This window comes from Bombyx mandarina, chromosome 22 (genome assembly GCF_030267445.1).
Source record: "Bombyx mandarina strain Sakado chromosome 22, ASM3026744v2".
In the NCBI taxonomy this organism is placed as follows: domain Eukaryota; kingdom Metazoa; phylum Arthropoda; class Insecta; order Lepidoptera; family Bombycidae; genus Bombyx; species Bombyx mandarina.
The window spans coordinates 2,433,560-2,450,383 of NC_143228.1; the positions used below are offsets into that span (position 1 = coordinate 2,433,560).

The following is a 16,824-nucleotide window of genomic DNA, read 5'->3' on the forward strand; positions in this document are numbered from 1 at the left end:
GATCCTATTGAAGATGAGTGAGCCTAAGTTGTGCTGGAAACTCTAGTAAGACTCTATCGGCCGTATTGTGTTCGACCGTACTAGTAGCTATTACGTAGTCGTAGCCCGGTAGAAATCGATGTCTCTTGAGGCAACTCAAGTAGTCCGTGGGTGCGCGGTGCGCGTTTGGCTCTAACGGAGGTCGGGGTCTGTAAATACCATCGTGTGTAGTCAGGCGGTGATGCACACGGGCGATTCACGCTGTGGATGCGCATCATGAGGGCAATTGCGATTGCTGGTCGGCGGGAGAGCCGTGGCGATAGAGAGGCTTATGTGAAGTTTCGATAATTTAATTATGCTTAATTAAATGGTTGAATGAATAAACGACGGTGGTACAAGGCTCTGATCATCCTCCGCTCTTTAATTTGCTCTAGAAGTTTATTGTGATCAATTATTTCCGTATACTTGAGAATTTTCTAAGCTTTTACTATGTGTGTGTGCTTAATTCATCAAAATGTAGTGCAATCCCTAAATACGATTTTGTTGAAACTAGTGATTTAGAAGATGTAGAGTCAAAAGACCACGATACAACTAACTGATTAAAGTAAGGATTTTTGTTGTCCTATTTTGTGTGATTAGTAAAGATAAGTATTCGGTGTCATTTATAAAACTGGTAATTGAACACATCACCTAAATCGAGCGTGTGTTTTATGTTGAAGTTGGGTGCCGGATGGAGGTCCCACTTATTTGCGTCGCTCGATGGAGGTATCAAGGTTATCGTCACTCGATATAGGTGGCATGAGTTACTCTCACTAGATGGAGGTGATTGTAACGACAGTTTGTGATTGATACTGAATACTGATGAAATACTACTCACATTACTTAGTTTTGTAATGACTCTGGTTTCTAATGCTTATTGAGCGTTAATGAAATTTTTCAGTTGTATAGTGTGTCGCTAATAATTGGGTAATTAAATTATCTACTCACACAGGTTAAAGATCTTGTTGAAAGCTAACGTTATGTTTTGTAATGAAAGAATCCCAATCCTCAATCTTGAATGAATCAGGATTGGCCGAGACGAAACCTGTTTGATATTACAGAAGGTTATTTTTCTAGCAGGAGCGTCACACAGGGACGTGTGACATGTCAGAATGGCCGTGTCGTGATTAAAGACTTTTAGTAATATTAAGACGTTATTTTGACTATTATTTTAAATGATGAAATGCTGTTTTGATAAATATCACAAAATGTAGGGTAGACTCCGTAACGCCACAGTATAAAATGGCGGTACGTGGACAGAGTCGTGGCGTTCCGTGTCAGACAGTCATCCAGTCCGTATCAGACGGTCCGTCCGTCAGAGTCAATGAGTCTCTGGCAGTCAGTCAGTCTGTTGGTATGTGGCACGAAACTGTCGGTTTACCCTGTCATTGTGAAAGTTGTGTATGTTGGGTTTCAATAATTATTATTCAAAAAGTTTTATTGACTAAACTGAGTTCAATCGAACACGAGTGATAACGGAAACTACCGCTTAACCATCCCCGCCGCGCGCCGATTTATATTTCTTACTGCTATCCTGATAGTTACTTAAAATGTTTACCAATTTATGAGAAAGTCAGTATCAACATCAGCAGTAAGATCCAGCCGTTGGCCTTTGTCTTTGTTGACGGGTCGACCATCATTAAAAGTAAGCCTGTACATTACCCCTATCCTATTTTCCTTCCTTGAACCAATTTCAGAGCCCCTGTGGACCACGGTCATAATACATAAGGCCTAGGCCACAGCATCGTCCTACCTACATCCTTTAGAGCCCCTGTGGACCACGGCGTACGAGACCGCTCAGCACCACAGCATCATTCCCATGTGAGCTCTTCATTACGCTATTTATTTTCAGAGCCTCTGTGGACCACGGTCATAAATATAAGGCCCAGGCCACAGCATCGACCTTCACAATCCTTTAGAGCCCCTGTGGACCACGGCGTACGAGACCGCTCAGCACCACAGCATCAAACCCTCATAAGCCTAAACAAAAGGCAAGAAAGAAAAAAAAAAAAAAAAAAAACATTACTTTTCAGAGCCTCTGGGGACCACGGTCAAAATGATTGACTATGACTGACTAACTTTGACCGACTTAGGCCTAGGCCCCAGCATCGTCCTAGTTCCCACTTCCATTAGAGCCCCTGTGGACCACGGCGTTCGAGACCGCTCAGCGCCACAGCATCAATCCTATCTACGAGAAATCAAATCGTGCAATTATGCGTGGAGCATTTGTATCGATATATCTACGAGTACATAAATCGTGCGAGTAAGCGTGGAGCATTACAAGCACTTCAATATCATCGCTCACCTCCCATGTACAGCATTCCTATACTTATAACAATTTTGTATAAAGCTTCTCAATCTTTATTCTGTACTACATAAGTACCACAGTGTACGCCCACTACATAAGTACCACAGTGTACGCCCACTGCATAAGTACCACAGTGTACGTCCACTACATAAGTACCACAGTGTACGTCCACTACATAAGTACCACAGTGTACGTCCACTACATAAGTACCACAGTGTACGTCCACTACATAAGTACCACAGTGTACGTCCACTACATAAGTACCACAGTGTACGTCCACTACATAGTACCACAGTGTACGTCCACTACATAGTACCACAGTGTACGTCCACTACATAGTACCACAGTGTACGTCCACTACATAGTACCACAGTGTACGTCACAATATAAAACTACACAAAATAAGTTACTTTCAAAGTAACATAAAAAGGTACACAGATACCAATCTCAGAAACAGACATTCCATTGTTTCAGATGGACTCCAAGAACTCTCTGGTGATACACCATACATGGGCGGCTGGTGCAGAGCGCGCACCGCCTGTCAGTATGGCCGTGTCGGCGCAAATATGACTATTTACCTACTGATCATCAACTAATTACTCTGTGATAAGAAATTAATGTTAAACAGTTCCTTTTATTGTAATTTCAATACTTTAAAACGTGTTTGAAAAACGTGTAAACCCGCTCACGTGTTTGAAAAACGTGTAAACACGCTCACGTGTTTAAAACGTGTCAACACGCTCACGGGTACGAAGCCCCATAAATACGGCCGTGCTGTCTAGCACTGATTGATTCGTGTCCGAGCCGTTGTACTGTACGGATATCTCTGTAACGTTGTTATGCTTCTCGTGCAATATACGAAGTTCTTGTGAAGTTCTCGTGAAGTTTTGTTTCGGAAACCCAAACATGAGTTATCGTCAACAAAGCAATAACCGTGACGTCAGCAATGCTGACGTCACACTTTTTAAAAACGTTCCATCTGTATCTCCCCCGACATATATTTAAAACGCTTCTCCGACTAATATCGGCCGGTTGTTAAGCGACTGAGTTGTTCAAATTTCTAAGAACCGTACTGGAATTCACATACAACACAAACAAGGCGTGGATTTGCAAAACAATAATGAATTTGACACACACGACAATTCTTTGAAAAACACGTTTAGTGACAGTGCAGGCTGCGTTCGTTCGTAACAAGACGATCTTTTCCGAACTCTGGTTTGACTTCGAGTACGTAAATACGACTTCATTTTAGTTTAGGTTTTATTCGGTAGGCAGGGGCTTGGCTCTGCCCCTGGCATTGCTGAAGTCCATGGGCGACGGTAACCACTCACCATCAGGTGGGCCGTACGCTCGTCTGCCTACAAGGGCAATAAAAAAAAAAGAAGTTTAACTGAAACTCAAATACACGTGATATGAAGCTCATGATTTTAATTATTTTGTTGCTTAAACAAATGAACGAATTCAGAATTAATTCGGAGCCTTTAGAAGTCACAATGTGAATTCTGCCTCCCACTTTTTCATTTTTTATTTTTTTATTGCTTAGATGGGTGTACAAGCTCAGAGCCCACCTGGTGTTAAGTGGTCACTGGAGCACATAGACATCTACAACGTAAATTCGCCACCCACCTTGAGATATGAGTTCTAAGTTCTCAGTGTAGTTACAACGGCTGCCCCGCCCTTCAAACCGAGAGATAAGCTTAAGTCTTAATCGTAGATAACAACAACTGCCTCCCAAAATGAGGCATTACTGTTTCGCGGTAAAAATAGGCTGAGTGGTAATTCCGTGCGTGAATCTAATTAAACGGGTAGACTAATATTTTAATACAAAACTAATATGTAATGCACCATATTATAATATAATCTTTATTACTTCTCGTAACTTAAATACGGGAGTAATAAAACGTTGATAACAATGATATTATTTAATTTAGACGAGAATTCTTCAAGCCGAAATGTAAAGTATGAACAGCGGCATTTTAGGAATCTTCCGAGATGTACTACAAACGGGTTTTGTGAAGGAAGTTAAAAAAAAGACAAGAATACACAAATGGCGAACAACATTGAGCCAACATTAATTTTGCAAACAATTTATTATTATAAAACCAATTTGGGAAACGGTTACAGCAGTGAATTGATTTATAAAATAGATTCGGATTTTTTTTATTAACTTTACGTTTAATTTACAATTTGCTTTCAATGAAAACAATTTAATGCATCCGATTAATTTTCGAGATGCGAAAGCGAGTTTGAAAGTAATTTCTCTGGTTTTTAGGAATCGTAGAAATAATTAAAACAACTTTTAAGAGTTTCATTGAGTTTTATTGAGGTTAAAGTATTTCAGACATTTTGAAAACTGTATACTTTTCGTGGTCACGGACGACTAAGGTGTTTATCGTAAATATTGATATATTGTGTTAATTGTCGTTAAATTTTCTATAAATACTGTTTCTAGAATTTTGCGTTTCATTTCACACAGAACGAAGTAACATTGTCTAGAGGTCTGGCAATGAAATAAACCAGTTAAATTAAAAAAAAAAAACGTTAAATCAAAATGCGTTTTTAAATTGTAGTTTTCGATATGCAAAACAGGAGTGTTTATTGGGTAAAATGTCACCAAGTGTTGAATCGAAATTCGATTTGATTTAAATAATAAAGCTATAATGTACAGAGACCCATCAATTAAAACTGTTTGCGTCGTATTGTCGAATTATATTATACTTTTGGATATCGCAATTCGGTTGTTGTCTGGTTGCAAATATTAAATGGAATACATACTTAAATTGACGTCGCCGCTGCCTAATCTATAAGGCTTAGTGTAGCCATATCTAGTGATGTGATGACGCCGGAATTCGAATCCTGTAGCCAGATACCAGGTTCTTCTAATGAAATACGTAGATAACAGAGATTCTCGAATGATGTCGATGACGAAGGAAGAACATCGTGTAATACAATACAATTGAGGCAATAAACCTCAAGCCTCAAGCCGGGGTGGCGGTATTCACGTTGCGATGTCTATGGGCGCCTTTAATCACTTAATATCTGGTGGGCCGAGAGTATGAAGAAACGTATACAAAAGTTATTTAAAAGATCAAAATATGTGAAGTGAATTGAAAATCTTATTGATATACAAATCTAGTATGTACGTATATGAATTTGATGTATTAGGAAACTGTTGTGAAGTGTGAATTTTTTGACACGGGTATTCACAATTGCCGGAGAATTATTTACACAAGGTTTTATTTTAATTCCATAGATAGGTCGACGAGTTCACAGTCCACCTGGTGTTGAGTGCTTACCGGAGCCCATAGACATCTATAACGTAAATGCCGCCACCCACCTTAAGATGTGAGTTCTAAAGTATCAGTATAGTTACAACGGCTGCCCGCCCTTCAAACCGAAACGCGTTACTGCTTCACGGCTGAAATAGGCGGGGTGGTGGTGCCTACCCGTGCGGACTCACAAGACGCCCTACCACCAGTAATAAGAGAAAGTAATAAGAATATCGATAAAAATCTTCTTCTGTGTACTTAATTGAATTTCGTAACGTCAACGTAACTTTCAACACGATGCCTCCAATGAACACTACTCTAACTCAAAATTTTGAAATTTTCGTTTTTCACGCAAATCGCTTCACTATTTTAAAAGTATTACAAATTCATTATTGATGGGGTTCGAAGCAAGAGTAAATCAGCTAGTTACACAAGAAAAAACTATAAAATCTTTATTATTGCAGATATATTTATCAACTTTTTTCGTTTAAACTCTCCTCCTGTAAACCTACGAATTTGGAGATAGAGTAGTGTTCATTGGAGGCATCGCAGGTGTTTGAATAACTCGTGCGATGTCCGTTAGATTGTCAACGAGTAAAATATTCGTATGTTTATTTAGGAAAATGTAGACGACAATTTTAAAAATTAACTATATGCTATATAAAATTAAGTATATGTATTTAACAGATGATTAAAAATTAGGAAAATTCCATTTTTAAATAAATAATTTTCGAAGGACACACCGGCATTGCTTTTCCATGTTCTGTGCCACCAATTTGATAACTTTTTTATTAAACTTTTTTTTAATTTACCAAAAATTGTAGATTTGAGCTGCTTGAATGATTGTTGAAAAATGTTTCTGTATCTTATTTTCTATAAAATTTATGTTATCGCAAATTGTTCCATATCGCTAGGATTTTTAATCTTAGACTGTTTCTTTACGCTACGGTTACGCTATTTTAAAAAAGGTGTTAAAATTATGAAAAATTTAATTTTGTTTTTTTTTCAAAATCTGTAAATAATATTTTGGCTACGCAAATGATATATGAGAAAGTTATTACAAATTTCGAAAAGCTCACCTGAGTTAACTGGAGAGAAAAACTGTAACAACTCACGTAACAGCACTAGAGTGAATTAACACGAATGTTTTCATGAAAAAGAAAATCGTTCGAAATTTGATTATTTGTTTCTAACGTATCGCGATAAGTTCGGGATTCTGTGCGCGTTCACGCGTCGGAGTCTTGTGCACGACTGGCGGCATTTGGTCGGTAAGCCGGCCGGCTTCACGACGTGGCTGTACAAACGTAATGCCTTCGTCATGAAGCGTATTTTCACGGCATGAGAAAATGACACTTTTCATTTCGGCGGGAACACTAATTTGAGATTTTTTTCGATATAACTTAATTTTGGTCCCGAACTGATATTTAATTAGTTAGACATTTAGCAGTCTAACTCAAGATAGTCCTGTAAGTTTTGGAAGAAGTATGGATGGATGGAAAATGTGGACATCGTGAACAACGCAAAGTTGATTATACATTGTAAGTTGATTGTTTTTTTCATCGGAGTTCTAGAGAATATACTTTCTAGAATTTCATCTGAGTGAGTAATAATAATACATATTGTAATAATATTGTAATCATTCTACAAATGTAATGTTTGGATCCAACTATAAAATATTAAATTGACGAAAATACATTATTTAATTGTGAATAAGTAGCGTAAAAACAATTTTTTTTTGCTTAGATGGGTGGACTACTTCACACCTCACCTGGTGTTAAGTGGTTACTGGAGCCCATAGACATCTACAACATAAATGCGCCACCCACCTTTAGATATAAGTTCTAAGATCTCAGTATATTTACAACGGCTGCCCCACCCTTCAAAACCGAAACGCATTACTGCTTCACGGTAGAAATAAGCGGGGTGGTGGTACCTATCGTGCGGACTCACAAGAGGTCCTACCACCAGTAAAATAAAGACATCCTAGTGTTTTTAAAATGGCAATATTCATTATTTGTAATATGATTGATCCTATCCACATAATTTATTCACCTAACTGATTCGTAACTATTCCAATTCTAAGTTTATCTTTCCATCCATCACAAGCAACCCTTAATAATTAAGCTATAAAATTGAATACGTCAATCAAAATAAAAGCGTATTCATATTTATGAAATGTGACACACACTGTAAGAATGTTAAGGAGGTGACAATTTTTATGACAGCTAGTTTGGATGACCCACATTCTGTGTAACAACACTGGTGCATCATTTTTATTCATACGAAAGCGTTGAAAAGAATATATTTTAAACGTATCTAGGAAACGTTGGGTTGGCCCAGGCCGATATGTCGGCGTACTAAAGTTGTTTCAGAAGTGTTCGATCATTTTTGTTTTGTCATAATTCGAACAAGCTGTATAATAAATAAAGAATAATTCACACCACTTTGTTTTATTCTTAAAATGTTATATTTCTAGACTATTCGACCTTCTAAAAAGCGTTTAAATTTCGTGATTATTTGGCGATCTCTTTGCACTACTATCGAAAGACTTCTTTATTGTTACAGAAATTCTTATTGCAGACAGATGCCTGTATACTCCTTGGGAAATGTATACAGGACCTTTGATTATATTGATTATATTATAATCAAAGTACAGGACAATATTAACTGCTGAAATTCGATTGTAATTTAATTAATACAAGAAGTGCTCACTATGCCGCGAAGAAACAACGGGTTTTGATTTGAAACTTTTCACATTTAATAGACATTACTTGCTTTTCAGTTTTGGCGTTATAAGACAATTTTCACGTGAATTTATTAAGCAAAATAACTTATAGGAATAATATCAACTGACGACATTTAAGAATTCGCTCCGCTAACTCCCATTAACGACATACAACAATCACTATGTCAAGGCTAACATGCTCATTGAGATCATCAATATTGTGTTAAATCTCACGTGCTTTCTGAATGACGTAACGCGAGTCGATTTAAAAGGGCCGGCTTTATGAATGAGCGCAACGAAACACGATACATGCGTCGGTTTGAATTAAAAATAAAACTTTTATTTGTGCTGTTAGCGCATCGCTTTGAACTCGCCGATGCTGTGGGTGGTGGTTGGGCCACAGTGACGGCGGGCAGAGTAGCGGAGCATTTTGATATTCGTTGAGTTTGAAATACTAACGATATTGTGAAATATTAATGTTTGTTAAATTACATACAGTTATTTGTTATTATTTTTACTATCGTCAATAAATAGATAAAATCGCTCTCGATTTATTAATTGTTACACTTAATAGATCAAACTTTCCAACTTTGTACAGTTTGTACATACAGTTTAGTGGACATAAATATTTACACACGTAAAAACGTATTATATGGACACGACAAAATAAAGTTTTTTTTTTATTGCTTAGATGCGTGGACGAGCTCACAGCCCACCTGATATTAAGTGGTTACTGGAGCCCATATATACATCTACAACGTAAATGCGCCACCCACCTTGAGATATAAGTTCTAAGGTCTCAGTATAGTTACAACGGCTGCCCCACCCTTCAAACCGAAACGCATTACTGCTTCACGGCAGAAATAGGCGGGGCGGTGGTACCTACCCGTGCGGACTCACAAGAGGTCCTACCACCAGTAAAAACTAAATAAATAAATAAATAAAGATAACTGACTGACTTCAGTGTATATATAGTCTCAATTTTATTAGAAAAACGACAATATTACAAGTCAAACCGAACGCATGGTTAGTTCGTCGCAAAATGGTCAAAACGGTAGTTAAATTATACATTTTTATTTTTTTATTTTTAGTCCATTACGTAATATAATTGATTTGTAGATGCTTTCTCTTCTATATAATAAATAGTTAGTTATATCTGTATAGTTTTCTCTTCGGTTTACGCAAATCGCAGACATAATTAGATCTACTCTTGTGGTTTAATTTCATTTTTACTGGTGGTAGGATCTCTTGTGAGTCCGCACGGGTAGGTACCACCACCCCGCCTATTTCCGCCGTGAAGCAGTAATGCGTTTCGGTTCGAAGGGTGGGGTAGCCGTTGTAACTATACTGAGATCTTAGAACTTATATCTCGAGGTGGGTGGCGCATTTACCTTGTAGATGTCTATGGGCTCCAGTAACCACTTAACACCAGGTGGGTTGTGAGCTCGTCCATCCATCTAAGCAATAAAAAAAAAAAATATTCTCATTACTTTATATTATTTTCAATGTTACGAATACTTTGCAGTTTTCGCAGTCACGTATGAAGGAAATAATAAAATGACTCATTAAAATGACTGAGGTCGCGTTCGCCCACCTGTCCTGGCGAAACTCGAATGGTCTTCTCTCACTAGCAACCCATCCATCCTAAGCAAAAAAAAAGAAGCAAGAAAATGCCAAAAAAAAAATAAAGAAAACATCCAAGTCTTATAAAGTTCAGTTCGTTCAAAAAACCTTGTGTGCTTTGACTTGTTTCCGATTTAGATTTCTTAATCTAAGATTTTATCGAAATTAAATTAATTTACTTTGTTATCGCTGTAAGTGGAACCACCGACCTTAGCGATCACGTAGTAAAAATATTTTACAACAATGGTCTCCAATGTCAACATGAGTGATGTAACAATTCGAATACTTGACATTTAGTTGAAGACGTGCATAAAAATGCACACAGAATAATATTTGTGTTATTGTCACAACTGAGTGACAGGAAATATTTATCATGTAAGGAGATCAAGTTCGACAGCTTGATGGGTGAGCACCACAAAAATCTACAACATTATATAGGGTTACCTGAAATTCGATACATTCCTTTGGAGGGGTAAAAGTAGAGCTTATTTGCAATAGATTTTGTCATTATGGACCCTAGCCGATAGTGATTACTTTTTGAGATGTTCAAGTTTTTGTGCTTTTATTTTTAAATACCGATTTTAGGCAAAAAAAAATATGCTCATAAGTGAATGTTCCAGTTTGATCCTATTTTTAAGCATGATCTGATATCTAACATCTCCACACTTCCTCCAAATAACAATAAACTGTAGTAACACTCTTAAACTTTATGTTATGAACGTAAACTCGCTAGAGTTCATTAGAAAAATTTTTTTAAAGTCACTTCATATTGAATTTACTTAAAAAAATTGTATGGAAGGTGTCGTACAAATTACTAAAATAATTGCCCTATTTCATTAGCTGTTCAAAATGGTACGAAATATTACAGTAGTTTTTAAAATAAAAAAGTTATTAGGTAAGAAACATACAGAACATCAATAGTTTTTGGATACGTAAACTTTTTTAAACGTATTTTTTCTGGGACATCCGCCGTCTAAGAGAATCTGGAAGCTTTCGTACAAGACGAAGTGATGCTGGTAGACCTTGCATCTACGCTCCTGAAGATGAAGAAGAAATTCTTGCGCAGTTTGAAGAGGATCCTACTGTGTCTACTATGGGGATGAGAATAATCGATGTCAACCTCATCGGACCCTACTTTTTACCCCAAAATTTTAATGGCGAAACGTATGAAAATTTTATTCGTGATGATTTCACATCATTGCTGCTTGATGTGCTACTTACATTGAGAAGGAAGATGATTTTCCAGCATGACGGCTGCCCATTTCCGCCGAAGAGTACGAGATTTGCTCGACCGAAATTATCCCCAGCGTTGGTTTGGTCGAGGAGGACCAATACCTTGGCCGGCAAGGTGTCCTGATTTGACACCTTGCGACTTTTACCTTTGGGGCCACATGAAAGAGCTTGTTTACCGAGCTAACAGCACAATAAATAATGTTGAAGAGCTCATGCAAAAATTTTTAAGAGCAGTGCAACAAATAAAAGAAACTTTAACATCCCGTGTTACTAAGACCGAAAACGGAAGAGACTACCGTAATAAGAGTATTAATAACCGTGGCTCCCATTTTGAGCAGGATTTGTAATTTTATATTTTGAATAAATAATGTGAAGATTCAGCCGATTTTCATTTATTTCCCATTAAAAAAGTTTACGTATTCAAAAACGACTGATGTTCTGTATGTTTCTTTCTAGCTAATACCTTTTTTATTTTAAAAACTACTGTAATATTTCGTACCATTTTGAACAGCTAATGAAATAGGGCAATTATTTTAGTAATTTGTACGACACCTTCCATACAATTTTTTTAAGTAAATTCAATATGAAGTGACTTTAAAAAAATGTTTCTAATGAACTCTAGCGAGTTTACGTTCATAACATAAAGTTTAAGAGTGTTACTACAGCTTATTGTTATTTGGAGGAAGTGTGGAGATGCTAGATATCAGATCATGCTCAAAAATAGGATCAAACTGGGACATTCACTTAGGAGCATATTTTTTTTGCTTAAAATCGGTATTTAAAAATAAAAGCACAAAAACTTGAATATCTCAAAAAGTAATCACTATCGGCTAGGGTCGATAATGACAAAATCTATTGCAAATAAGCTCTACTTTTACCCCTCCAAAGGAATGTATCGAATTTCAGGTAACCCTGTATAGGTTTATGTAAGCTGTTTTAGAGAACATTGGGGCTGTTTTTTTTTGCGTATTTTAATGAATTGTAGGTAGCAAATCTAGAGAGTTCGGTACGTTAATTGATAAAACGGTGATGCATTCCGATTTAGGAGAGACATCTTTTTTTTATGTTTGAAGGATTACTGGTGGCCCTGAGGCCTTTCCAGTTTCACCAGGACAGGTGCGAGCAAAGGCTCAGTCAAGAGGTGTGGGATTTGCTAACAGGTGCCCGTGCGCCTCCGAAGGAGACCTAACAACTCAAGAGCAGCTGCTTCGCGAATGAATCTACTGCCGGATCGGAATCGCGACCCGCTGAGAAGATCCGGCGAGAAACTCAGCGGACTGATGCATGGGTTAGGTTGCACGTCGAGCTCTTTGTCGAGCTCGATGAGTACGGTTACCGGGATCCCCAAGCCTGCTCCTACTGTTAGAGCTGAAGGCGTCTAATGCAAAGGTTATTGGATCTGATGGATCCGTAAGGACGTGTCTAGGGCGTCGACGGTGACTGGCTCCTGCTTGATCAGGATTTGGGGAGGATAGACATCTACAACATAAATACCCCCCCCCCCACCTCGAGACATGAGTTGTGAGGTCTCAGTTTTAACAGTACAACGGCTGCTCCAAACCGAAACGCATTGCTGCTTCACGGCAGAAATCGGTGGGGTGCTGGTACCTACCTGTGCGCACACATAAGACTTCCTAGCACCAGTAAGTAAACTGAAAAATAAGACTCCGAACTCATTGACAATGATATAATGCAATGATTAATATCAAACATTGACAGATATGATGCACTATCCTTAAGTATAACAATGTTGACATACTTATTTCATAGCCGAGTGGATTATAAATAGTCGTCGCCAGGATCAAGACTAATAGCTGGCTTTATCGGCAGGTGACGCGTCCATCGCTAACTTATAACATATAATACTTAAGTAACAACAAACTGTTCTCTGACGTGTCTAGTGTTTGAAATGAGGTCATGTTTTAATAGAATACCTAAGTAAGATAGTAAAATATCTGTACTTAAAACTGTTTGGTTGTATTGACTCTCGGAAAATTTATTGAATCTATTTTTTTCTGTGTGCCGCGACAGACTCGAACGATAGTTAGTTAGTTGTTGCAGTTTATTTTGAAGATTTTTTATTATTTTTTATTGCTTAGATGGGTGAACGAGCACAGACCACCTAGTGTTAAGTGCTAACTGAAGTCCATAGACATCTATAACGTAAATGCGCCACCCACCTTGAGATATAAGTTCTAAGGTCTAAGTATAGTTGCAACGGCTGCCCCACCCTTCAAACCGAAACGCATTACTGCTTCACGGTAGAAATAGACAGGGTGGTGGTACCTACCCGTGCGGACTCACAGGAGGTCCTACCACCAGTAAAGTACTGTTCGTCTTATTACACAAGGTAAGAGTGCAAAACTTCAGAATTTATTGTATTAAAAAAATCTGTTATTTTTATTAATGTGGCGATAGTCATCAGAAAACAAAAGATATTTGACATATGCCGGAATCTAGCTTACGAAAATTTCAAGATAAGCTTGTATTTAAACATTTTTCGAACAACAATATTCGGACCGTCGCGTCGCGTCGGTCTACCGATATATCACTCGCTCGGTGGAAGATTTTCCCTTTGTCGTATACCTCTACATTGGCATAATAGACAAGCTGACGGGTTTATTGATGTCAGCCGTTACCGTAGACGGTTGATTTGGAATAACGGTTAAGTGGACGCGGCAAATCTCACAATCTCACAACAACCAAGATATATCTGGTTCAAAATAAAGTGAAAATAGTGCAGTGGTAGAGAACTTTGATGAAGTCGAAATGGCCTATCCGAATCGTTTACCTAATCAACGGACGTACTTATTTACCATGCGCGTAAAATTTGCAAAAATATCTGTAAATCATAAAGCGTTCTTCTCATAAGTCGACCTTGACACAATATTTTCATGTTGACTACATACTTCCTAACTTGAAAAGATTTGATAAGCACAGATTACGTCGTGATTACAAGACAATAAATAACTCCGCTTAACCCGATACGCGAATAAGACGTAAAAAAACGTAACTACAGATCTGATTCAAATAATAATGATCTTTAGTATAATAACATAAGTGTGATAGTTAAATTTACTAAAAACAATTCAAAAAAATTTAGTGCTATTCAAACACCTGCAAAATCAGTCTTGTGTAAATACATTTAGAGTTGAGAATCTTAGAGGGATTGTAAAGGAAATCCTGCATTTTGAACGCTAGACTTATATCAGTAGGCTATCTACAGGCTAAATTAATATTTGCATAATGAATAAGGCTTCGCGTTACACTTCATTAAGTGATATTGATGTCCCATGGTTGAATTAACCTTATTTTAATTAAAAAGTATATTTAAAGAGTTTTCTTTACATTTTCAACAAAAACTTAATAGTTTAAAAATCATAAAATTGTATCATCATTAAAATGAATAGTTTTCAGTTTGATACCTCACTATATAGTTACATCAACAACTGAATACTCGTTACATAAATAAAAAAAACTCCTATCTTTCAGATCCATTCTCGATTGCGGTCCAAACACGTGTCACCGTTTCTGTCAAACACGTTGAAGGCGACGAAGGTTTTGACGGCTAACCTACAGACACCATACTGAGCTTCTCGCCGGATCTTTTCAATCGGTCGCAATTCCGATACGGTGGTACTTAGATTGAACAACGTACCTACTACTTTTGCTAGGGCAGATGCTAGCAAAGTTTCTCAGCCTAAGCCCCATGAATTCACACACCTAATGAAACTAGAATAGCCCTTCGAGACTACTGGTATTTAGGTATACAAACAACCTTACTAGCAACTGAAAAAGTGATCCATTAGCCACTATTACTCATTATTACACCCATAATAGAGCTTACTTTATTGTCTAACTGAATTCACACAAACACTATAACTACTAACCTTACCATTCTATCTTTTAAAATTTCTAATAAAGACCGACGGACGTCATCTAAAATTTTAGGGCTGATTGTGAAATAGCTTACCTATTAAATTCAAATGTTGCTTCAGCCTTGCCTAGAGGGATCTGAATAAAAGAAGTAAACGGCCACAAGGAATAATTTATTATGTAAAGTTTTGTTATTTTATTGTAAATCTTGCACGAATAGCGTTTCGACTACCTGACCTGTGGTAAAATTTGGAGTATGATAACAACATAAAATAATATCAACGTCAAAGTATGTAATTGTAATGAAAGGTGTGTTCTGTCTATTATTGTTCCGTAAATTATAGTTTGTCTCCCGTCAAACAAACATAACTTATTAAAGTTCGTCCGTCGTAAGAAGTTACCAATTTTATATATTGAGAGTTTGATTGTATTGGGTTACTATGATGGCAGACGGTTAACAAACTACTTAATCTACCCCAGGATCGATATACGGCATCTTTTCCTTACCAAATACACCAGTCGTCCTGCTTGTATTATAGACGCAAAACATAAAACTCAATGTTAAATAAAAAAGAATACAGGCCATTTATGACAAATAATAATATTATGGATTTGTGTTGTGTTGAAGTGAATAAGTAGGTTATTTACAGTTCATACCTTTAAGAATTCAATTTTATACAAGTTTCATTTTTGATTGGCCTTTAAATTTTACCTAGATTATATGTATTTTAAATGACTACCTATACGTTACCTACTGAATGCGGTCGAGGACTTTTTGGCGGTAACGCAATAAATTGTTTTGAATTGTTTTACTTCGTTTTATTTAGAGTCTGTTCAGGCTTAAAGTGTAATGATGATGGCCTAGTCTGCGTTTACTATTGGTGAAAGTGTAGGTACATGTGTGGGAAAGTAAAACAAAGTCGTTAGACGTGGCTCTCGGGTTCATTCAAAAATCCCAATAAAGTCTTCGTGAATTTCCACCATTTTACAATATTTCGTTTAATGTTTAATATTAATCCATTATTAATTAATAATCTCGACTGATTGCATTTCATTAAATTTCATCGCAATGGATCTCAAATTTCAAATAAATCAACTTTATTTTGTTCCGCTCCAATTTTCATATCTTAAAGTATTCATATTATTATAATGACTAAATATCTTTATAAACTCGACATTGGTCACAATGGTGTCGGAAGCAGCCAACTGCCATACAGAAAAAGAGAGAAGAAGCGATCAGTGTATTCATAATGTTGGCATTTAAAGCTATCAGACCTACCTAGAAACGGTTCTTAATACGCTTCTCTTAGTTTGGTGTGAATAATTTTTTAAATTCATACGTATTTTTACGATAATTTTTTTATTTCTTAAACATTTTTTTAGAAAATTATTTTCTACTTTTTAGTTCGATTAGGTACAAAAATGAGTTTTAAAACAATCACTCAGTGAGGCAAGTTAATTTTCGTCCAACAGCGCCATCTCTTAAAAATATTAAACGTTTGCTATAATTCTGCTATTCGGCTACAGATGTCGCTTTAGAAATGTTTTTTCTTTTATCGATATTAGATGGCAGTAAAATGTACTAAATCCAGATTTCTTGCAGGATTCTCATCCTCATAGTTTGAAAAAATAATTTATTTTATCTTAATTTTATAAGGGTTCTTGTTGAATAGCTCAATGTTTATACTGTGTGTAAATTTTAATATGTACATTAATACGGCTCGAATACATTAAGATTATTAAGTTTATTTTAATGAACACAGGATCGAGAT

General features: G+C 36.8%; 1 protein-coding gene across 1 annotated transcript in view; it reads right to left on the reverse strand.

Moving 5' to 3' along the window:
- Positions 1–6,860, reverse strand: part of LOC114243533 (uncharacterized) — a 157,759-nt gene extending 150,899 nt beyond the window's left edge. Inside the window, exon 1 of the mRNA XM_028175092.2 lies at positions 6,675–6,860. The gene's annotated coding sequence lies outside the window, so the exon portion shown is untranslated. The remainder of the gene's footprint in view (positions 1–6,674) is intronic.
- Between the last annotated feature and the right edge of the window lie 9,964 nt (positions 6,861–16,824).